Source organism: Vidua macroura, chromosome 6 (assembly GCF_024509145.1).
Source record: "Vidua macroura isolate BioBank_ID:100142 chromosome 6, ASM2450914v1, whole genome shotgun sequence".
In the NCBI taxonomy this organism is placed as follows: Eukaryota; Metazoa; Chordata; class Aves; order Passeriformes; family Viduidae; genus Vidua; species Vidua macroura.
The window spans coordinates 44,957,194-44,981,189 of record NC_071576.1 but is presented as its reverse complement, the minus strand read 5'-3'; the positions used below and the strand labels follow the sequence as shown (position 1 = coordinate 44,981,189).

At 37.2% G+C, this 23,996-nt stretch overlaps 1 protein-coding gene and 1 long non-coding RNA gene across 5 annotated transcripts in view; one reads left to right on the top strand and one right to left on the bottom strand.

Moving 5' to 3' along the window:
- Positions 1-23,996, top strand: part of KCNQ1 (potassium voltage-gated channel subfamily Q member 1) — a 335,437-nt gene that overhangs the window by 185,421 nt on the left and 126,020 nt on the right. The window lies entirely within an intron of this gene.
- LOC128809283 (uncharacterized) lies at positions 11,556-15,269 on the bottom strand. 3 transcript variants are annotated; one of them, XR_008437675.1, is made up of 3 exons: positions 15,187-15,269; positions 13,962-14,046; positions 11,556-11,659 (listed from the first exon to the last, which is right to left on the bottom strand). It is a non-coding gene; the product is annotated as an uncharacterized LOC128809283 (long non-coding RNA). The 3 variants fall into 3 exon arrangements; XR_008437674.1 differs by lacking the exon at positions 15,187-15,269 and adding an exon at positions 14,138-14,301 and having other exon boundaries at positions 11,556-11,662; XR_008437673.1 differs by lacking the exon at positions 15,187-15,269 and adding an exon at positions 14,138-14,301.

Here is a 23,996-nt window from a genome sequence, read left to right as displayed (position 1 = left end):
AGTAACCCAATTTGGTGGAAGGTGTCCTTGCCCATTGCAGGAGGGTTGAAACAAGATGTTCTTTAAGGTCTCTTCCAACCCAGGCCATTCTAGGGTTCATAGCCCTCTTGAGCTGATCATACTTGTCCAGTCCCCAAGGTAGCAATGAGCACATCTTGTATATCAAAAGAGCAAGTACTACTTGCAAAACTGCCTTATATAAACCACACTCTGGGATATCACAGCACAGGATAGTTTTACTGATGCAGCTTTAGAGAAATTAATTTTCCTCAGATTTCCCAGTATTGCTAATGTCCTGTGTAGCTGCCCAAAGCCCACAGTGGTTGGAGCTGCACAATCCCTACTTACCCTGGTATCTGAGCAGTACTGGGCCTGTCTGCCACATGCTGTCTGTGGTCTGTGTGGAAGGAAAATGAGCTAGATGTTTCCAAGATATCTTGTTCATCACATACTTCAATAAGAGCAATGGTGAGAGTCTCAGCAGGAGCTTTTTCTTTTGTGTGTGTGTATATATATATTTCAAATTTTGAGTGAAGGATGTCCCCAAAAATTGCAGATTTTTCTGTGGCAAGAAAGCCCACAAGCTCTAAATATCAGCCAGTGCCCATTAATTCAACTTTCTGACAAAAGGCATGCTTGCCACACCCTCCTACATACTGTGTATTTTTTTCCCTAACTAGAACTTTTAGATATATTTCTTCCACTGGAAATAGTGCATTTGGAAAAAAAAAAAAGAAGAAGAAGAAGAAAAACTTTTGCAAAATCAAATTAAGAACAGATGTAGCTGAGCAATACTTTTTAACCCAGGACTAATAAATATTTGGAATGGACTGCTGTGAAGGTTATTAAGACTGAAACACTGGGGTCATTCAAATAAGAGCTGAGAGCATCTAAGGGGATGGAATTGGAGTAGAAAAGAAGTGGATAACTGAACATGATCCACTGTGTTCTTGATGATGCATAACACCCTGTGCACTTGTTTTATGTTGTATGACTTGAAAATCTATCTGCATTGGTTAAACATATACTAAGGATTATGCCTTGGTAAAAGCTATAGAAAGTTTATTATAATAACAAATGCCAACAAGCCTGTGTCTGGACTGCATCAATTGGGAAAAGTTGCCTGAGGAGAAGAGCTGTTTGATTTTATTCCTTCTCCAATCTCATGGAGGACAAAGATGCGACAGCTTGAAACATTTATAAACATTTAATTTACTGACTATGGTTACTGAGGAGAGATTTAATATGCTATAAGGAACATCAAGTTTTGTGGAAAAAGTAATATTCTAGGTGCAGTTTAAGTCCATATTGAATAGATCATTGCAAAGATGGGAAGTAGAGGCTTGTGATGGTCTCAATTGATGCAAATAAGCAACAAGAAAAGCCTTACACTCTGTGCTTGTGTCTGGTATTCCGGGATTGTTATCAGATGTTTGTCGAATTAAACAGCTGGGAAAGCTACTGCATAAAAACTCTGGAGCCAGACTCACACTGTCACACCTGGATTTTTCTTGACTTTGCCAGTGTGTTTTTTTCTCTCAGTTCCGTCAAACAGGTGGTTATTTAGTATTATTTCTATAAATAGCACATTTGTTTGCATGTGTAGAACCTGAGAGAGACTTGTCAGGCACCCATTTCAAAACACCAGTGCTTAGCAGGTTGGTGTTAAGTGTTTCATGGTATGCAGTGGCTGTCATTCCAAGAGAGAAGGCGAGGGAAGGGTAGGAAAGCTTTTCAGGATTTTTTTAATTCAGCAAACTATTCTAAGGCCCTCAAAAAAACCCAGAAGAACCTCAAATTTTGAAGCAGAAATGAGCAACTTCGTGCACAAAAAATAGCAGGCTATGAATTGATATCTACAAAGCTGAAGCTGGAAGCAAAAGTTTGGGGTTTGTATTTCCTTGGCACATGCTGTCTTGTAAGATGTGTTTTAATCTCATAGATAAGTAATATGTCTTAGTAGGCAGATTCATGTCTAGAGTATATAAAGCCTGTAGCTTTATAAATCAAAAGAGGATAAGAAAGTAAGAAACACCATGGCTAAGTTAGTAAATCCTCAGCTATGCCACTTTCAGTTTTGGGTTGTTTTTTTTTTTTGAGGGCTTAATTTAATACTTTGGAAGATAGAAGAAAAATGGAGACGACTTCCCTCTTGTACAGAGTTCTCAGAAATAACAAGTGCCAGTAGTGACTCACCCAGGAGTTTCAGTTATCCACCTTATAAATAGCATTCTGAGTGTTAATTAACCCTCACAATTCTATGAGATAGATATCTCTTTTATTCCAATTTAAAAGGTTGCATGGCACTAAGAACCCAAAGATTATGTTCTGTTCTCTTCTTACCTAATTGACCTCCAACCTGGGCCTACATGCAGTAGAAGAAATTAGGAAACACTTCTTTGAGCCCAAATAGTGGTTACTTCAGAAAATTACAATTTCTTTCTAAGCTGTACACTCTTCCGTGCATTCCTGTTGAGTACCTGACATAGATATAAATGCTCACGATGCTCAGAAACCTTAAACAGCTTTTCCACTGCAAACATCATTTATCAAAGCTGTAATAAGGGCAACTTGCACAAATTACTTGAATACAATGGAAAGTCTGTAAGCTTCCACTGCCTCGGTGAAGTTGTTTCCAAAGTTGTTATAAAACAAAGGGTAGCTTTCCCTTTTATTGTCTTGGAAGGATTTCGTTGACTACTACAGACCTGAACTTTGACCTTGTAGGCTATTGTTCTTTCCAAATTATAAAATATTTATGAGTGGCTAAAAAGACACAGCCTTTTTTGTTTTCTTATAAGATTCTCACAGCAGTGTGATCAAATTTTTTTCCTAAATCATGAAGGTTTATGATGTGAGGCATTCTGCAGCTAATGGTTGCACTAGTAAAAATAACAAAGGAAGAGCAACAAAAAACAAGGTCTACAAATCACACAAAGCCTTGTCAAGTAGCAAAAATCTTCAGAGGTGACTTCTAATAATGAGAGAAGTCAGAGTGCCTTGACAACTTGCTGCCTTTGTTCCTGTTACAAGACAGTCCAATGCCCCTATATCAGACCTTTGTTAGCCCAGCTCTCTCTCCAACGGGTACCTTCCACATGTGCCTTAGCCCTGGTAAAAACGAAGGCTACTTGACGTGACCTCTTTTCCTGTGCACATTTTAGCCTGGAGCCATTGGGCCAGCCTGTCTTAACTGAGGACAGTCTTCCAGGTGCTGTTCTGATCTTAATCTTCTGGTTGAACCACAAGCCTAGCATGGTAAGCTATAAATCTCCCCAGGTCACCGAGAAGTCTGCTGGTGTCATTTCTAATTGACCTCAGGGTAAATAGACCAGTTTAGTTCTTAATTTCCTCGGTTTACAGATTCAGAGGCTGGCCTTTCCAATGCAGTGCTCATGACTTTTCAGCAATAAATTACACTGAAAACCTACAGCAACAATAATTTATGATTTTTCTGCTGGTCTAACAACACATGTTAATTGGAGGAAAAAATTATTTATAGAAAGTTTCAATGGAGTATTAGGAGAAAAAAAAATTGCATTGGAAAGCCAATGTTTTCTACTGAGCACATTCTTTTGTGTAAACATATTTAGAATTTTCTCAGGCTATAGTAAGAAGAAATAGACTGGGGTATTGGAGGGAAAAGCCAGTGGTTGCATAGTGGGACACTTTGCTATGTATTTCAGGATGATGACTGCTGAATAGCTTGGCATTTTTGTGCTGGGCATTGCACTCACCTGCCCAGCTCTAACAGTTCTTTTAAGTTGTGGTAGAGCTAATAGGTTATTCTCTAGGTGTAATATAATGAAAGGATATGAGGAAATATTAAACATCCAGTAAAATAGAGGTTCTTGGTCAGTTTTTACATGAAGTGATCTTTTGATAGAATAAGAAAAGGTTTTGCTCAATCCATTACATTACTTGGAATATAATCAGGAGTTAGGAACTGATTCAAAGCTCATTGAGTGATTCCTGGTAACCTTACTGTCAGCAAAACCAAGAGATTTTTAATTTTTAAAGGTGTTTTTAGATGCATCAAGCAGAACTTTTTGCAAAAGGAGACTATAACTAATCTCAATTAAGGCACAGTTTGTTAACACAGACTTGATATTAAAATCCTTTAATAATCATTTAAATAATTAAGTCTTTAATACTTTTTTCTTTCTACAAGCCTTCTGAATATGTAGGAATTTTAAATAAGTTAAATGTTATTTTGATGTGGGATAAGCCAATACTGAAGTCCTCTAAGTCTGAACAACAATTTCATACTTAGTCACAATTCCTGGAATTTCTGGAAAATTTCAAAATTGTTAGCTCTGATTCTTACCAAACTATAGTTTTAACTAACACTGCATAACAAATATCTTACTTTTTTCCCATTTTCCAGTGCTGTTCTGGGCGTAGTTACTGCTTCTGAACTAATCCCGAATAACATTATTTTATAATCTTTCCCAAATCCTTTGGAAACTTTTTCAAAAGGCTTTTTGGGAAAGCTATGCTACGTAAATATTTCAAAAGTGAAACAAAATAATTTTCTGCCCATTTGTGAAGAATGAAATACTAAGCACAAACATGGTACTTTTATCTAGTAAGTAAGGGAAGCATTTTGGAAAACTGCCTTTTAACTGTTCTGGTTTACAATATCAGCTTTATGATATCTCTAAAACATAATTTAGCACCTTTCAAAAATACAGCACTAATTTCCTGATAGACAAATGAACTTTACTGTTAGGTTTGTTTTGGGAAGAATGACTCATTTATTGAGTTCACGGCTCCTGACTGGTTTTAATTTGTTATTGATTCCTTATGGATTGTCCAAGTCACAAGTTATTTCTTAAGAGTTGTGCCACTATTTAATTTGGCATTTCTGACCCAAGCTTAGCTCATACACAGAGCTGTGGATTTAAGACAGTTAAATTAATCAGCACTCAGTCTAGTCTCATACTTGTGGATTACATTTACATTCCAACAACATTACTGGAATGGTCTAACCAAGGCAAGAAAATAAACACACTGAGCCAGGAAAAAATAAAATTCATCTTTAAACCCTCTTTCTGCTCTGTATGATCACTTTCCTTTTAATTAATTCTGTGAGAAACTTGTTTTAGAGAAACATGCAGCAAGGTCAAGTCATGATGTCCCCTGGGGCAGGGAGCATGGTGTGGAACCAGCATATATGCAAGAATGCATATCCATGTCATGCTCTGAAGTAAACGTCTGGTTCTTCCCAGTTCTTCTCAGAGCGTTTGTCATAACTTTACCATCCAATTTCAGTTTTTCCATGTTATTTCCTATAGCTTCAAATACCTGCTTAATGTTCATATGATTACAGTCTGCTTTTATCTGAGACACACAGGAGAATATCCAAGGTATTTTATATCCCATATGAAGTCCTTGGTTGTATCTACACAGACTGTTTCTCTGTTATGTTTTCTGACAGCTGCATGTTGAATATTAAATATCAGCACAGAAAACAATCAGGAAGATTGCAGCCAGTCATTGCTATAACTGTCCCTTAATTTAGAATTTTGTAAGGAGATTTTTGCAAGTTAGCACAAGGAAAAGAAAATGTAGTTGGGTCACATGCTGAATCACTAGCAGAGGGCTGAGAAATAATATGGATCTCAAATAGCAAAATCAAGTTACCTTCAAATATAGAAGAAGAAAAAGGTTCTAGAAGTCAAGTGGTTTCCTTACAGCTATTTTCCAGCTAAGAAAATTCTTCCTCATTCCTTGATGTTTGATGATTCTCTTACATGTGTATGTAGAAATGACACAGACATCCTTACCATCACCAGCTCCAGCACTCCCTAATAATCTGTGCTTCTGCTTCTCCCGAATTTAGATCATGTCAAAGGCATTAAGACTCCAAAGTAAGTATATATTTAGTTGGGTAATCAAAAATAGTCAGTTTAATTAGGTTTTCAGCTTGCTTAGAAACAGATTATTGTAGGCAGCTCTGTACACTATGCCACAAGCTGGTATCTACCTTCTGGAGGTGAACATGCTGTGAATTCCAAGAACCTTGTCAGACTGCACAGCTTTATGTTGGTTGCCCTAAGTTCATGTTAGAAAAAGGTGTTTTCATCTGAGAAATGTAGGTGAGAGTGAGTTAAATCGCGGATGCTGCTTTTTAGTGCTGTCAAGGAATGCTCCAAGAAGGACCTGAGTTTCTGTATTGATCTGTTGACAAAATCATTTCCCTTCAGTTAAAAAGGAAGAGAGTTGCAAGCAATCTCCTCAATGTGCATTTCTTTTCATCCAAACCTGCTTGAGTGATGTGGGCAGAATTCAGGCAAAAACCCATGGAGTGTTGCCTCATGCCCATCAGGGTGTGTAGCTGTAGTGAGGAGAACACCTACATTGGCCCATGAGCACACACACACACACTAACAGCCTGCCAGGGGTCTGACCTCTCCTCTTGCAAGATTGAAGCTTGGAGGAGAAAATTCCCTCTACGGAGTGAATGTAATGACATTTTGATCCCTTGAAAAATGCTGTTGTAGCCCTGCCTGGATTCTCACACTGTTTGGATTTTATTTTTAGCTTTGGCATTCTTGAAGATTAATAAGCATAATGTTGCTGAAATCACTCTTCCAGTGTAATGTTACCTGAATAAAGTATTAGGAAGTTGAGTAGTGAAGCTGAAATAGCAACTTAGGGAGAAGCACATGCTACAAATGGCAGCAATTTGTAGAAAAAGGCCTGTTTTTGTTTTGTTCTGCCAGTGGGCTTTTGGCTTGTTGTTTCAGAACACTTGCTAGCTAGTGAGGCACAGAAAAGTGTGTAACAAAAATTGATGGAGTATTTCCTTGTAGTGGGACTCAAAAGGAAAGTACAATATATAGGTAAATTTCAAATGTACTTTTCTGTTACCCTGGACTTATAGTACTGGAGCACTGTAAAAGAAGACTTTTACCTGTAATGTCTGCTGCATAAGCCAGAGAACATTCGTTCCTAAGGGTTTTTTTAATATTTAATAGCACTTGAAAAAAAGTAAAAAATATCTTTCCACACACATTTTCTAATTCAGTTTAATTTTCTATTTGTTCCTATCTACTGGTTTTTACAATACAAATACCTTCTTAATTTCCTGCTACCTTTATTCTTAATAAGTAAGTCATGTGACATTTTTTTTTGTTACTGTATTATAGGTACACCTTAAAAAAAAGAGAGAAGAAAATCTAGTGGTGTAAACCTGAACCTGCCAATTATTTCTGAGAAACTTAACACAAGAGACTTGTTTGTAAATGTTATGAATGGTACTCAATGAAAATTTTGTTTGATTTCACTTATATTTAGTGTAATTTGTTCTGCTCTAGGGCATCCTGAGAATAGGAGATTGTACGCAAATGAATACTGAGTGAAGCAAAGATCATTAAGAGAGGAACTGGGGGGGAACCACACATGCTGGACACAATTATGTGTGTGTGTTATATTATGCTATCTTGGACACATCAGCACTGACTGCTTTGTTCCTTAGAATGACCTTTGATCAAGAGAGACTGCATGTGTCTTTGGTCATTCCCACATCCTAGGCTACTGTAGATGAAGGGAATTTCTGTGGTGTCTTAACTATAATCTCACTGGGAGCTGCCTCATTGTGTGCAAACACTCTGGTAGATGTCTGCCTTGTTGGGAGTTTACAATTGGAGGAAAGGACGGTGGTATTACCTCAAGCATACTAGACATTGTGCCAGTGTAACTGAGCAGATGGTGACCCATGGGTCATGGGACTATATTTCTGAGATAGATGGGAAAGGAAATTCTACAGTTTGCAGACCAGATGGAGAGTTCTCACAGTGCTGGCTATAAGGAGTGTATCTACACATGTGTGTGTGTATGTGTGTGTGTGCGCGCGCAAGAGAATGGCAAAACAGAGTAAATTACTGAGTGGATATTATTAAGTGTAGGAAGAAAAACTTATCAGTGTTTTTTATGCAAGAGGACATAAAGCAATAAAGGTATTTCATGTGTTAAATGCAGTATTCCCAAGTTTCCTGCTAGTTTCTGTGCTTCACTCTTTTTTACATTATGCAGCATTTTAATTAATTTTATATAAAATATCTGTAATTAAATAGCCCTATTGTTTTTCTTTCAAAGTGGTGTTCATTTCCAAATTTTTTTTTTTTTTTTTTTTTTTTTTACAAAGAGGGCACCAGGTGCAAAGTTTCCTTACCTAAAAGGATATTATCTGACTGCCAGATTTGCCTTCTTTCCTCTATTATTATTTCTTGAAGGTTTTTAGGTGCTCTCAGTTGTGTCACTTCATGGGTGCTTGCAAAGCAAAACAGATATTCTTTACTGCTGTAAAGAGAGTCTGACTTCCAAATATCAACATCTGTATAAGTTTTATTTACACTGAAAAAATTCCTGCTACATTGATCTGAAAATATAGAAAGTATTGAATCTCTGGGAGCAGAGTATGTACTTCACTAGATGGACTAATAGGTGTCTGACAGGTTTTGTGTATCACAAAATAATACATGTATCACTAAAACAGGGAAGAGAGGTGTTTCATTTTCAGAGAAATTTGCTTTGACTCTCGTTTAATGAGTCCATGTCTTAGTACATAATCCCTTAGCCATTCCAGGAAGGAAAATTCAGTTGTAGGGTCTCTTTCTCAAGATTGAAATTGCATATAAATCAATTAGAAGAACCTCCTTCTGGTCTCTCTGCAATAATTGCGACCACAGGAGAGGGCAGTTATTGTGAATTGTTCAGAGTTTAAAAAGAAAGTCAAGTCTTGAGCTCTTTTTCTTTAGCGCTTTGTTTTCCACCTGGAATTAACTTTTAAAGACAACAGTTCAAGAGGAACCTAAGGAATCCTTTAAAGAATGAAGAGCATAAAATTAATAAATATTCAGAAACATAAGCTATAAGGTGGGGCATAAAGTTATGTTTGCTATTATGTTTCATCCTCCATCTAAAAAAGTGAAGCAAGGGGAGATAGCAGTAGCTGTGCTCTCCAGTCAATTAAAAGTATATACTATAAAGGAACTACAAGAACAGGATTTGCCATGGAAATTTCTGAAATATATTGTCTAGAGAATATTTTTCCCCTTCAGTTTCCTTAAAGAGCTGTATTCACTCAGAATTGGATATGCTGACATCTTTTATTAGAAAAATTTGAGAATAATTTTTCACCACTGTTTTCATTTTTCCTCTGAATTTTACTGGCATTTAACCCTATTCCTCAAACGTAGCTCTGTGCCTTTTAAACTCAGTAGAGTGGTAAAAGCTGTAAGGGCAGTTGTAGAACTGGATTCATCTCCATGCAGTTTTGTTTGTGCTATGCAAAGTTGGGAAAAGGAAGAGGGGAAATTTGGCATTAGGTACTCAGCAAGTGGTAGAAGTCAATAGTAGAATTTCAAAGCCAAGGTCTGGTCAAGGTTTCATCAAGTAGTCATGTTCTTAACACCAGGTACCTTTAGAGAGATCTATAGGTGCCTACCTATGAGACAATATCAGTACAATGCTGGCTCATCCATGTGACAGACTTTTAGGTGTGCAGGTTATGTTTATGGGCAGAGACTTTCACCTTTTACATGCTTCTGAGATAAGAAAACATGCCACCATCTGAGATCAAGATGCCTAAAGAGGTGGTACCTGTCTCTCTGTATCTGTCTCTCTAATCCCATGGCCACAGGTAGTGGAGCACATGCCTAACTTTTAAGAAGGAATGGTCTCATTAACTGAAATGGGACTATTCATGTGCTTGTAAGTCAGACACATGTTAAAATGCTTGGTTGAACTGGGGCCCAGATTTCTATTTTTATGGAAAATTCACATGTGCAAACAGTAATAACATAATTAATCTCTTTTCACGAAGTGTTGGTTTTAATAATTTGACTCGGGGCTTATTGTACATAGTACTTTTCATCTTCAAGGCCTTTTGTAAACATCAGTGTAGAGACTTAAATTGGGTGTACGATTGTGAAAATTGCTCGGTCTTATATCTGACTTTGTAATTCTGTACCTTCATGTTCTTGGCAGGAGGCTTCTGCCATACAGCTGGGTTGGCTGAACCAGGAACTTTGGCTCTGTCTCCACTTAGCACCTTGGCAAATTATCTCCCAGGTGGAGCTTTGGAGGTTGTAAGCAGTTTCAAACTTCTTCCAAGTCCAGATTTTCAAGTTAATGACTTCATTCACCTCTGAGTGAAGCAGAAGTGGTGATGTAGGCTGTGTTTGGCATGCTTGGCTCTTATCCATTCCTTCTCTTCAACACAAGCGACTCAGAAATCAGTGAAGGACCAGAAAAGCGCATTTAAGGTACAGGCATAATTCTTGTTGGCTTCAGAATGGCTTGAAGTACGTGCTCAGATCTCAGTGTTACCTGTATAACTGTTACCTGTTAACTCACCCCAGCATTTATGTCAATGTGTAGGATCTCAGCATCTGAGGAGGGAGGACTAATTCCAAACACGTTTCCAAGGCATGAGAAGCATTTGAGGTACAGTGATACTGACCATTGATTCCACTCATGATGCTGCCATGGAGAGTATTTTTCCTCACATAAGGCCTGGATTGCAGAGATCTTTGCATTTTCTTCAGGGACTAGAGAAAGCTCAGTTATTCTCCAGCTGGGTTAGCCAACCTGCTGGAAATGAGGTTTCTCATTCCTCCAGGGTGTAGCCAACCTCACACAGCTGATCCTTCACACCCTCCGTGGTAGGATGGGAGAGAGAATCAGAAGGATAAAAGTGGGAAAGCTTGTTGGTTGAGGTAAAGACAGTTTAATATGTAAAGTAAAAGCCACAGGTGCAAGCAAAGCAAGGAATTGATTCCCCGCTTCCTAAGAGTAGGCAGGTGTTCAGCCATGCCCAGCACAGCTGGGCTCCTTCACATGTAACAGTGATCGGGGAAGGCAAACACCATCACTCCAAACATGGCCTGATGCCATATGGTGAGGAATGTCCCTCTGGGCAGCTGGGATCTGCTGTCCTGACTGTGTCCCTCCCAACTTCTTGTGCTTTCCCAGCCTCCCCACTGATGGGGTCGAGAGGCAGAAAAGGCCTTGGCTCTGTGCAAGCCCTGCTCAGCAACAATGAAAACATGCCTGTATTACCAGCACTGTGTCCAGCACAAATCTGAAACACAGCCCATATTGGCTACTATGAAGAAAATTAACTCTACACCAGCCAAGACCAGCATCGTGTGACCTTGGTTTTTTCTCTGTGAATCTCAGGAGTAGCAGCTAGGTGAGAGAATTTAGAATTTTTGGGTTTTTTACTCCCCCACAGGAAGAAAATGTCCTTAAAAGATTTTTGGTTTATGCAGTTGTTTTCAACAAGAGGGCTCCTCCTACTGTTGCAATTTCCTTTTTAAAGGAAGATGCTCAAGTTATTCACTTCTGTCCCTTTTTCGAGTAAAAATTCACATCAGTTCACATTTCAGAAGAAAAATTACTGTCTTTCCTCATTTTCCTGTTCCTGACAGAAAAGAGGTTAAGTTGTGTTTTACGGAGAAGGCGCCTTTTTCATGTGGATGACTATGAAATACTCAGGTGAGTCTGACATGGCTTCCTTATTGAGTTGTGTGTTTCCTGACGGTACCTTTAGAAGATATAGCAGCTGAAATATAGGGAAAGTCCTCTTTTCTCTCCTGCTGTCATCCTGAGTGATGACATTGCCCAGTCTTACTTTTTCTCTTCACCTCTGCTGGAAAGAAAGGAAGATGTTCAACTTGTGCCACAGTCGAGCACATTACAAATGCATGAAATGAGTCAAAATATCATATGAGGGAAGGGAGTAATTAAAGTGCTGCAGTTGCAAACGGGCTGATCCTGTAAAAAGATGAACTCCAGGTTAGAGGAGGTCCTGGATTTAATGGTGTGCTAGCGTTCATGGCTAATGTGCGTGCTGCTGTTCTGTGCTTAAGCGATATACGTGGGAACTCCTGAAAGATCCTCTTCACATAACTAATAAGCCACTAGAAATTCTTTAAAGGATCACACCCTTTAAATAAAAGTCTTGCCTCATTAGGAATATCAGAAAATAGAGAGTCTGAACAGAGATAAAAACGGAGCTTGTGACTTAACAGTGTAAATGCAAACCTAATTAGTATGGTATTTTAAAGTATTAACAGGGAGTCATAAAATAAGATGGATTGGAATGAAGAAATTCGTTGTAAAGAAATTACTGGATAGTGACAAAAGCCCAATTTATTAATACTCCATGATGTGGAAACAATGAAAAGGGTATTAACTACTTTACTAATACTGATTTTGCACCGTTGCCCAAAGTAATTGGTTTATTGACCTCTCTTTAATCCTGAATAGTTAAAAAAATTAATTTCAATGGCAAAATTTAATTTCTGTGCAGGAATGAGTTCCATGAAGAAGATATAAATAGTACAGAGTGAAAAAAATCTTTTATAAATAATATATACATATAATAGTCTAAGAGTAAAAGATTTTAACTATTTACAAAAAAGAATACACATGAAACAATAAATTGCAGACAAACACAGGTGTTTTCAAAGTGATGCATATACTTCCTTACAGAAGTCGGGAGAGGTGGAGGGGAGCTTTTACAGAAAGTAAAAATAAGGAACTTTCTATTAGGAATGAATTGTTAGGAATATGTACTTAGAGATACTTGAAATTAAACTGAATTAGAAAAGCATAAATACATCTTCTTATAGCCAATTTTCTTAAAAAAAATTATCTGGCACTGATTGAAAACTAAAGCCCACATATGCAGTTCTAGGATGCAGAGAATATTACAGATATACAGCCAGGTGTGTTTGAAGCAATGTATCATTTATACTCAGAGTCAGATAGAAAAGAATTGATTAGCAATTTGTGACTGAACGAGACCTTTTTTAAACTAGTTTTAAGATACCAGAGTATCTTATTTGTTTCTTTGTCACGGTCATAATGAACAAGGATGAGGAATTTAATGATTATATCTTTGGGGTGTCAGTCTTGATATGAACCGAAAGACTGATAGTGAACAAGTAAATTTAGCTTCTGTTTAGTTTGGCATACATTAAGAACAAAAAAGTTCATGGTTAACAGCTGGAAGTGGGTGAAACCTCTCTGGAAATCAGTGTAATTACAGTAGACAAGTGGTCAAAACACACCCTGTTAATATGTCCAAATAGGAAGGCGCAGGATACAATGCAGTGTGTACTGTTGGTGTATGTAAGGTTATAGTTTGGTCCATAAAATTCAGTATAGTGCCATTTTCAGTTATACAAAAAAAACCCAGCAACTATCGAAGCAGCAATATTCCTTCTTTGAATGTTGTTATTTCTGGAATGTCTTGCACTCTAATTAGGACACTCTATTCAGGCTGTTTTAAACTTGTTTCCTCCAAGAAATGAATTATATAACCAAGCCTCAATCTAGTAAGTCTATTCATGTGCTCAAATACCTTAGAATCATAGAATCATTGTTTTGCCTTGGCTCAAGCAGCAATCAGTTGTCATTGAATCATAAAATAGTTTGGGTTGGAAGGGCCCTTTAAAGGTTGCCTAGTCCAGCCCCCTGCCATGGACAGGGACATCTTCCACTCCACCAGGTTGCTCAGATCTCCATCCAACTTGGCCTTGAACACTTCCAAGAATGGGGCATCCACAGCTTCTCTGGGCAACCTGTGCCAGTGCCTCACCACCCTCATAGTGAAGAATTTTCTTTCTCTTGTTCTTCGTCTCTTGTCCTGTTTTTACTCTTTACCTTCATTAGGAGACTCCCACCTTCAGGCGTCAGTTTACATTTTATGGCTTATAGTATCCATATAAAACAGTGATGTAACTTTATCATGAGAACTATGACTGGTCCTTAGTCCTGACAAGATTTATAACATGCAGCTGGTTAGGCAATTTTCCTATATTTAATGTTTAATCCGTAAGGGTTCAAAAGAGTTTCGTTAAAAGATACGATCGATTAGACTGCAAAATCTGTATTGCTCCTAGGTTTGGAGAACCCTCTCATTTATGTTTTGTTTCATTTACCTTATGTGTCTAGAGAAGAATATCAGAAGGTACTTAGTGCTTCAGGTCTCTTGGGGTGGATTTGCTGACCAGGATTCTGTCTGCACTGCTTGGGTATATTGATGAGATATTTGGTTATAAATCTGTAGTACATAAAGCATATAATCTTGTAATGGGAGAAAATCAAGTCTACTTACATACTTTGAAAGTTGCAAGTGAAAGAAATGGGGTTTTTTGCATTATTAAAAGAGATAGTAGGAAAAACTGCCTGTTTGTAATTGCTTCCAGTTTGTTACTTATTTGTTTAAGTATTATATTGGCATTTAGCATTTAATTGAAACTGTGGTCAGTCATTCTTCACTTATTTGTCTGTGGGGAGAAAAAAGAGTGAAAACTGTTCCAAAGTAGATTTTTTTGGATAGAGTTTTTTTGGATAGGTAAATTTTGGTCATCATGATGGTAGCTGTTATTTACATATGCCTTCTCTTTGGCCTGTGTTTAGAAAAGAAAAGTGCTTAGAAAAGGAACAGTCAATTTAGTTTTTGGCCTCTGTGTTTAGAAAAGAGAAGTGCTCAGAAAAGTCAATTTAGTTTTCTATTCAAACAGAACACTTGGATAAACTATTTAGTTCTGATTTTCTTTTATCCTTTCATAAAGGATGGAGAGGACTTCCTGCAGGAATGCTGGTATTCTGTTACAGAGTAGCTTAGTAACCTAAATTTTCCTAGTGAGTATTCCTGCAGAAACATTCACATGCTGCATTTTATTGTCTAGAGGAGGTAAGCTACTCTTGAGCAGTATTAAAAATAAGAGGTGTTTTCAGGTTGGTTGTTTTGGAGTGAAGCAGAGTGTAAATGTTAGATGCTGAATTTCTACCCACTATGTGAGGGATGCAGTGAATAAAGGTTATTTTAGTATGCCTAACTCTTCAAACTGGCCCTGCAGCATCAACACATGACTGGTGTTCTTACATTCTGATATATTCTTCCTTGAGCTCCCTGGTGAAAGCACTGTGTGTTACCATATAGATGTTTTTTGGGTTTTTTGGGTTTTTTTGCTTTTCCACATTTAGCTCAGCTGGTTGTTGGAGGCAGCCTTTTCTCTGCAGAATTTTTTAGAGCATAATAAAGCTTTCATTCATAGGGAGAGAACCTGATGTTTTCTTTCTTTGGCAGAATTCAGTAGTCACTCAGTAGTAAATCTAAAGTAAAAGCAGACACATGCAGATATTGAAGTGCCTCTGTACCCTCAGTGCTTGGGTGCCTGGGGAAATTGGCTGTATCATGAACAAAGGTGGTTGGATTCAATTTGGACTGAGCTGCTCAGAAGTGAATGTCCCTCCAGTGCAGTGCTGACAAGGATCTACGTGATGCTAATCCAGTTTGCAAGGTCACAGGTGTTCTTACCAAACTCGCCCACAGGCACACATGCAGCCCTGCACCAGCCGCTTGAGAAAGAAGCTGAGGCCAAAATACACATGGAAACTGGTCTCGTTTTCCTTTAAAATGTGTTCCAGAGAAAAAATAAGAGGACAAAGAAAAAATGAATTAAGTAAACAGTAGAATTCTTGTTCTCATTTTATACAGAAGGAATTGAGCTTTGTGCTTTTTTTTTTTTTAGAAATGCAGTGAGTCAGCATCTGTTTCCAAAAGTTCCACCACAGAAAAATGGAAAAATACCCAGTCGACTTCAAATCAGATAAGTGCACTGATAGAACCAGCTCCTGGCCATAGGGATATTTGAAATCTCAAACTTCACAGATCTCAGTATCAAAGTAAGCCTCAGAATTTAGGTTTATTGGTATAAAATTTGATCTTCTGTAGTTCACCATTTAGGATAGTTTACCATTTAGAAACTTCAAGTAAGAAATATGTAATAAATGTAATGTAAGAAAATGCAGATCTCATTGTCCCAAGAGAAGTTCCTCTCTCTCTCTCTCTCTCACACACACACACATTCTTCTGCCTTTTGTCTTTTCTGGTGGCTCAGGAAACCAGCATCTCCCAGGTCTGCTGATTTCTACTCCATGCCCTGTGGATACTGATATCCTTCTGCTGTTCTGGCTCTGAAAACATGCCACAGAGCAAAATAATTTAATACTTTTATACTAATATATTAGTACATCACTGCACATTACCACCTCAGGCTAAAGCACTGGTTCGTAGCATCTTTTAAAGAGTTTCAAAAGCTCAACAAAAAGAATTTTCTCTCCATTAATGAGTTCAGTGGTAGCTAAGCTTGTAACAAAGACTTTTAGATGATTTTGTAAATAGAAAGTCTTTATAACGAAAATGTCTACAAAGCTGTTCTAGATTCCATCCAACAAAGAGACTGTATCATTAGTTTCAAAATGTTAATGTTTTTTGTCTCTTAGACTTCATTTTGGTCAAGCAATCCCATATAAGTCATCTCAGTGCAGCCATTATTTATAGCTAATAATCTCCTTTAGCTGCCAAACCAAAACTAGATCTCCTTCACTCTTGAGCTGAAAGTGCTTTTCTTTCTACAATGTGCTGGAAATGTGCCAATTTACCAGTTCCATTAATTTAATGAGGTCTGACAGCCTGCAGCAAATTTTCTCATAATCTCTCCTGGATTTAAATTTGGTGCTGCACAAACAACTGAGTATGACCAAGTAGTTGCTTTTTAACTCTGTGTATTCTAAACAAAATTCTTTACTCAGCTTAAATACAAAACAGGCTTGAGTCTTTCTTCTTTTTTTTTTTTTTTTTTTTGGTGGGCATTTTTTTATTCATGCAGCAATTATTTAATTTATTGATAAATATTTTAATATTAACAATAATCTGAAATGTGTATTTGTGTTGATCTGTTAAACATCAGTATTAAAACTTCAAGTGCAAGTAATTTCAAGTGCAGTGCTGTTGGTGGTGAGAGAAAGATGGTATTTATTTATTTTTATAATACACCTGAATAGTTATATGAGCTGTGAGGTTATGTCATGATTTTCACAGACTAATAAATAATCACTCTTATAAGGTCAACAGTAGTTTTAATGCAAGGTTAATCCTTAGCTTCTCTTTCCTAATACTTCCAATGATTACTGTTCACTGAAGGCTGTAATATGTTACTAAATTCATAAGAAACGGAATTGCTTGGCAAATTAAATGGGACAAAACTAAGGTCTTGATTTCTCTTGCTTGAATTCTACCTTCCTACCAGTGGCAGCCATATGCTGAAGGCAAAGCTGAAAATATGGTTAACTGCTCATTGCAAGAATAGTGGGGTTTTACTTGTATTTTTTAAGTACATCAGGTTTCTCTAAATCTGGTAAACAACTTAAACAGCATGGCATTGCAATAGGAAATTGCTACATTACACTTTAAAAGTGAGCTTGTAACAAAGGGTTGATCTGAATTTAGAATGGTCAGGGTTGTCTCTATTAATGCTTGCACTGTGCCATTGTTTCTCACACCAGCATTTCCCAAGAAGATGAAAATTTTGTCTTGAAGTTCTTTGGATATTACAAAACCTCAGTACTTGGGGTAGGAAGTATGTTGGAGAAATACTAAATTTAAAAAGTACCTTAAGTAAAAATAGGCCATATTGGGCTGCCTCTTCATCTGGAGGGTCTCCTTGCATGGGCTTTGTGTGTTTTGTATTTTATCACTGTTTTTGTAAGTATTAACTTCACTCTATAAATATTATCAGGCTGAAAGTTTGTACTTCAGCCCACACCACAGTCTTTAGGTTAACATCAAATTCTGCAAAATTAATGTGTAAGTCCTCTGTTCAATATCTTTTTTCCTGAAACAGTCTTTTGGTGATCTGTTTCTGGTTTATGAGAAGGAAAAAGCCTCTGGCCTCATCCCTGCAAATCTTTCAAGGGTGTTTTACCTCATGTGAGGTATTGCCCAGTGGATGTGTCCATATAGCATGAAATTGTCACTGCAAGATTTTTTTTAGCTAAATCAGAATATTTTCTGTTTCTGACTCCTGGAGAGACTCATTCTCATATAAACATCAAGTTTTCATGTGTGGGAGATTTGAACTACTGTTTATATTTAGGTAACAAATGAGTCCAAATAAGTTGAAATTAAAAATTCAACCTACATGTACCATATTATATGAAATGAATAATAACATCTTACTCTTCATACTGGGAGCCATGGTTTAATGCTGAGATCAGGGAAGTCACCTGGATGTGCCTTTTTTTACATACCTGATTCCAGCATACTGACAGTATGACCATCTAGAAAATGTTTTAATTCTATGTTCCTCAGCCTTCCCAGATTTTTTTTCCCCTACTCTCAGGCAAGATCTTTCTTGAGGCCTTGAATGTACTTGGTTAACCATAAAGTCAGAATTTTAAAAAACTATTATATATTTTGTTGCGGTTGTGGTATCTTATGCTTACTCAAACAAGTGCATTGCACGCTCTGGGGAAAAGGATATTTCAGGAGTGTGGAGGAGCTTTGTGTCCTGCTGAAGCATTGAACAGTCTTGTAGCAAAGGTGGATGTTTCTTGCTGTATTTCTGAAGATACTCTGTCAAAGTCCTCATATTAGCTGAATGTAAGTTGTTGGAGATAAAGCGAATATTAAAAGAATGAATTTTTTTTTTTAGGGCATGTACCCTTGAGACTGGCAGGGACTGTTAATTCTCCCCAGACATCAACATAGCAAGAACATGTAACCAGTGTTTAATGCCATCTATATATGAGGCAATTGTGCTTTGGACTAATGAACTTAGACCGTACCATTAATCTAACATCAGTGAACCTGGTGAGGCTGGGTTCCTGGCAATGACCCTGCTTTTATAAAAACAGTCATTTTTAGAAAATGTGTTTGTTTTTTCCACATAATAGCAAATTTAAATGGAAATCTGTATAACTGGAAAGCTTAGTTAGGAAGCCTACATTAAACACAAAAAGTGGGAGACAGAAATGAAATGTGAAAAGAGTAGTTAATACTTAGCAGCTGTAGTGAGAGCTGTCTAAACTCTTTTCTGCTTTAATATAGATTTTGTATTCTTTTTGTCACTGTTCTATAAATGGTCATATAAATGTTGCCATTCCCTTGCTTGTTCCTTGTGTCTTTATAAGCAGAGATACACAAATATTTTGGTGTATGTATATATGATCATAAATAGGGAAATAACCTGGCTTATGTTTGTGCATGTACAGTGTTTGCCTTGCACTTTAATTCATTGTGCTTCTAGGAAATGTTGGTCTTGAAAAATGTTAGTTCACCAGTATAAACCTCCCTCATTTTTTCCCTCATTTTCTCATTACTGATTGGTACTTAAAAAAAAAAAAAATGAATATATTCAAATAATTTTATGGGACTCTGAATTTTTGACTTTGCCACAGACTTCCTATGTACTCTTGGAAAAATTGTTTACTACACTATGTTTTGATATGGGTCAAGAAAAATGTGGTTCTGGGAAACAAGAAAGTATTAGATTATGTTTTCTCAAGTGAGAGGTCTCCATAATAAATCAGCCAAACAAGTCAGACACAGCAACTTGTAATGAACCCTTATTTGTAAGTACTGTTTAATGGGATAAAGTTGTCCTGACCAGCAGATCATAGTATTTGTAAGAAACTGCATTTTGACATTTTAGAGACAACTTCAGCAGATGTTCAGGCAGCTGTCCAGGTGTCTAAAGATAATAGAAAAAAATTCCAACCCAATGACATCAGTAGCAAAACTTTTATTGACTTCAGCAGGCCAAGATTTTACCCTGTCAGATCTGTGCTAACCCTTGTGAAGGGACAGCTCTCCACAAATGGATAAAGAAGAGAAAAAAATTTAGGGCACATCCTCTTGTATTATATCATTTCTGCCTTTTATGTTCTCTTCAAGAACTGGTGTGAATGCATATTTGAACATTTACCTTTGGTAAATATGTGAGAGAAATAAGTGTGTGTGAGAAAAATGAAGCATAAATGGCATTTCCTTGACATTCTCTTGGTTCTTTTTCACTGACAGGTAATACATACTTCCAGAATATTGATTTAAGTGCTGTCAATGCCAGCATCTATGTTGTCATTTTTCCTGTTTAAAAACAGATACCACTATGTTTGATATCTCCCCTCAGCTTCCAAGAACTATTCAATCTTCTCTAAGCACATCTTTTAAATAAAAAAATCATGACTTTTGTAAATTGTTTTAAGTGATGAGAGAACAGAGAGCATGTTCCTGTTGAATTCAGAAAAAAAAAAAAAAAAAAAGTAATTTCAGGTCAAAAGTTCTCATGTTCAGTCCTCGTTGCCATTACTGCACTCCAGGATGGAGTCTCTCTGGCTGTAGTCACTCAAACTTGTTTGTAATTTGTCTGGGTTTGGTTGAATTTTAAGCAGTTTATCAGCTTGGATTTCCTTGTATTCTGACCAGAGTGTTATTTCATTTAAAACGCGATCAGTGAATCATTTAGGCTGGAAAAGACCATTAAAGTCATAAAGTTCAACCATTAACCCAACACTGCAAGTCCACCATCAATGGTAAGAAAATATCCTATTGATGATAAGAAAATAATAACAAGCAATGAGTGATTAATGCATTTTATACTTGCCTTTTGAAAAGTTGTAAATCTGTACAGTTCTTTCACAAAGCAAAACATCTGCAAACTCATTGCTGACATTACAATTCAAAAATCAGGCTATAAATACCACCAAACGTCCAAGTTTTTTCCTGATCCAAATATCTTATACACAAAATTCTCCAAAAAAGGCTATATCATTATAAGCCAAGCTACTCTAAGAACCAGCAAAGAAAGAGAAAATATACAACTATATTAATTATTTGATTATCCCATTAAGCCACATAGAGGATCAGACACCTCAAGGCCAAAAAGGGACTTGTAGACCTGCAGGCCAATAAATGTCAGGTTGCCAGTACTTGTAACATATTTTAATGTGACATTTATTCTTATAACCCGTCATTTGCTGACTACAGGATATTTAATAGGATTTTCAAGTGGAATTCAGGATACATGATTTGTTCATCAGCAAATTCTGGGAAAATCAATGCTAACTCAAAAGTGCTGGGTTAAAAGGCAACTTTAATTTTCTTCTAGTGGATGTTCTTTCTTCTGTATTCTAAAAGCCATGCAAAGATTGAGGAATAAAATTGTGTAGGGGAAAAGAAAGGGGGGAGTGGGGGGAATATCACATGCACTTGCACTTTTATATGTGGAAAAGCCTAGATAATTACCTGTTTGCAAAAATACCTGTGATGTTGTTCAGGCTCTCATTAAGGTCTCAGCAGGTGGACCTGGGGAGAGCATGCTTTCATAAAGTGGAAGGAGAGGAAAATAATAAGAATAAAAAGGGCATGTGAGGGGGAATACAGCCTCGAAACCTGGTTTAGCTGAAACCACACCATCTATAGATGGAATACACTTGGCAAGTTTTCTGATACCATCCTAGCCAGGGAGGAAAGCAGCATTAAACCCAAACAAAAAGCTATTCCAGGGGTATGATAAGGCTATGCCTGCTCTTTTTGGTATTGTTTCAAAGCTCATAACTGTTTTTCAGTCCCTGAACTGATCAGGGCTTAATAATGAAGACTGAAATTAAAGATCTGAGCAATGTGAACTGTGAAGTCAACTCTTTGCTCTTGATCTGAGGGTGGCATTGTGCATTAGTACCTTCAGTGCTGATAAACATTCCGTGAAGCTCTAGACCACAATGAACCTAGTTTTGTTTCAGTCTTCCTGCGTATGCTTAGCCTGCTCTCCTCTCTGCTCTTGGACTGTGAAGAACTCATGGATATAAAGACAAGGTATAAAAGTAGCTGGTAGAAAAGTACTACCAATTTTCAGTGCACTTTTCCCATTTCACATGTCCCCACTTTCCCAGAAGATTTTCAGTGAGGCATCACTGAGGTGTCTATTGAAAGTCTCCTTGCCTTCCTTATCACTTTAAAATACCTTCTCAATTTTGGTGTTTTCAAAATCAAATTTTTCTCCTTTTTTTCTCCAGTTCTCGTTTGCAATTTGCTTTCACAGACATCTATTGTATGTTAACTACTATGTATGTTAGCTTGTATAAATAGATATTTTTATGAAATAGAAGTTTAATAATTTATGGCCTTGTACTGCAGTGTATCTGCAAAGTGCTTACTAGAAAGGGCTAATTAGGTTTGGTAAGTCCTTTTTCTTCTAGAACAACTCTTGTCTTGCAAAAGTTTGAAAGAATAAGTTTTTGCTTGGTTTCAAGGCATCTGTATAATTTGTTTAGCACAGAAAGCAAGGTTGCAAAACCATAGCCTAATTTTACTATGTTCCTCTTCAGCATTTGTGCTCATCAAGATATGAGGATTATATTTTCTGAATTGTGTTCAATCGTTAAGAAAATTATGTGGAACTAAAGAGTAAGGAGAAGTAGGAAAAGGTTCTGCTGCAGAATTGGTTGGTAAAATGCAACAAGAAAGGAAATGTGGAAGGATGTTTGTGTGATTATTGATTGGTGGCACAGAGAGTGAAGACAGCTCTGAGATTTGATGGCTGAAGTCACAGTAAGCTATGAAGGGCTGTGAAAATGGGGACAAATAACTTTTGAGTGATACGAGAGAGAGGAGGAACCCCAGGACAGATCCAGAAAACAAATAGCAGAAAAATCTGAGTGTAGGAAAGTCAGAGGAAGAGAGAGAGACTGAGAGCTAATGTGAAGGAAGTACGTAGGAAAGAGAGCTGGCTCAGGGATATGGAGAGAAAAGAGAGAAGAGGGCCTGATGCAGTGCTCTTCTAAGACTTTCAGGACTGCCTAATTAAATCAGTGGAGTTCTAATTTGAACCAGCTGAGGGTTTGGCTAACTGCTCCTGATTCTACCTCTTTTGTAGGAAAGACACTTGAGAGTGAGAGCTGTGTGTGCATCTACTTTACACACAAAAAAGGGAAATTCTAGGATTTCTAGAATAAATAAAGCCTACCTGAAATTTGCCAGGATCAAGGCATTTCTGTTCCCTACACTCAGCGTAATTGAGCTGATGTGCAACCCTTACCGAGGAATGATTGCTTTGCAAAAATGTGTCTTGCAAGGCTGTAAAGTTATAAAGTAACCTGATATTTCTAACAAAGTATTCACCTGTTAATTGTTCTGTACACATCATCACATATTTACACAATGAAATAGGAATATTAAGAAAAATATTTTTTCTATGTAACAGAAATTAAATTGAAATATACATCTGGGCTTGTTAACAGCTTCTTAATTAAGAGGGGGGAAAAAGTAACTAAAACACATTCTGCTTTCCATATCTAACTTACCAGAGGATAATTATAGTAAAAAATTACATTGTTAAGTTGTACTTGGTCTTTGAAGCCACAGAGAGAAATGGAGTTCACATACTACAGTAGTCAGTCCCAGCCAGTTTCTGTCTCCAGCATATCAGCTCATAAAATTCCCTGCCTTTTTGCAATAGTAATAACACAGTGCATTCTTTAACTTTAGATTGAGCAAGAGAAATTGGATGTTTCAGGTCAGATTTTTTTCACACAAAAGACCTAATGAATAAGTGTATATCTAGAATCTTCTACAATATATAATCTGCATTTCCTATCTTAAATGTCTTCTTGTATGTACAAACTTTCCAAGTTTCTACTGATACCTTGGTATGCCAAGCCCATGAGTAGGTTCAGGGCTGTGTTCTCCCCTTGACTTCATGCATGTAGTCCTGCACCCACTGTGGCAAGATGGGGACTGGGGACTTCAACACAACTTGGTACATTTAGGCAGGAACTTCTGCCCTGGATGTACTTTAAAGAAAGGTTTATCCATCTGTTTGGAATACATGATTCAGTAAATGGGATGCAGTCCCTTTTTTTAGTGGCTTTCAAGATGCAAAGTGCCTCTTCCTTCTTACTCATAGAATGTGCACATATGGAATAGGTCAGGTTACCACAGTAGTTTAGATAGTCTCATGAGATTTTTCAGAACCATGTATCCATCCCAACCTAGTTAGATGGTCTGATGCACATATTTGGAAATCCCAATGGCCAATACCATCATGGTATTTGTCAAGAGACAAAGATGATGTCTGGATCTGAGCATCTGCAGGAATAACATGAAGCATTGGGTGGTCCTACTTGAA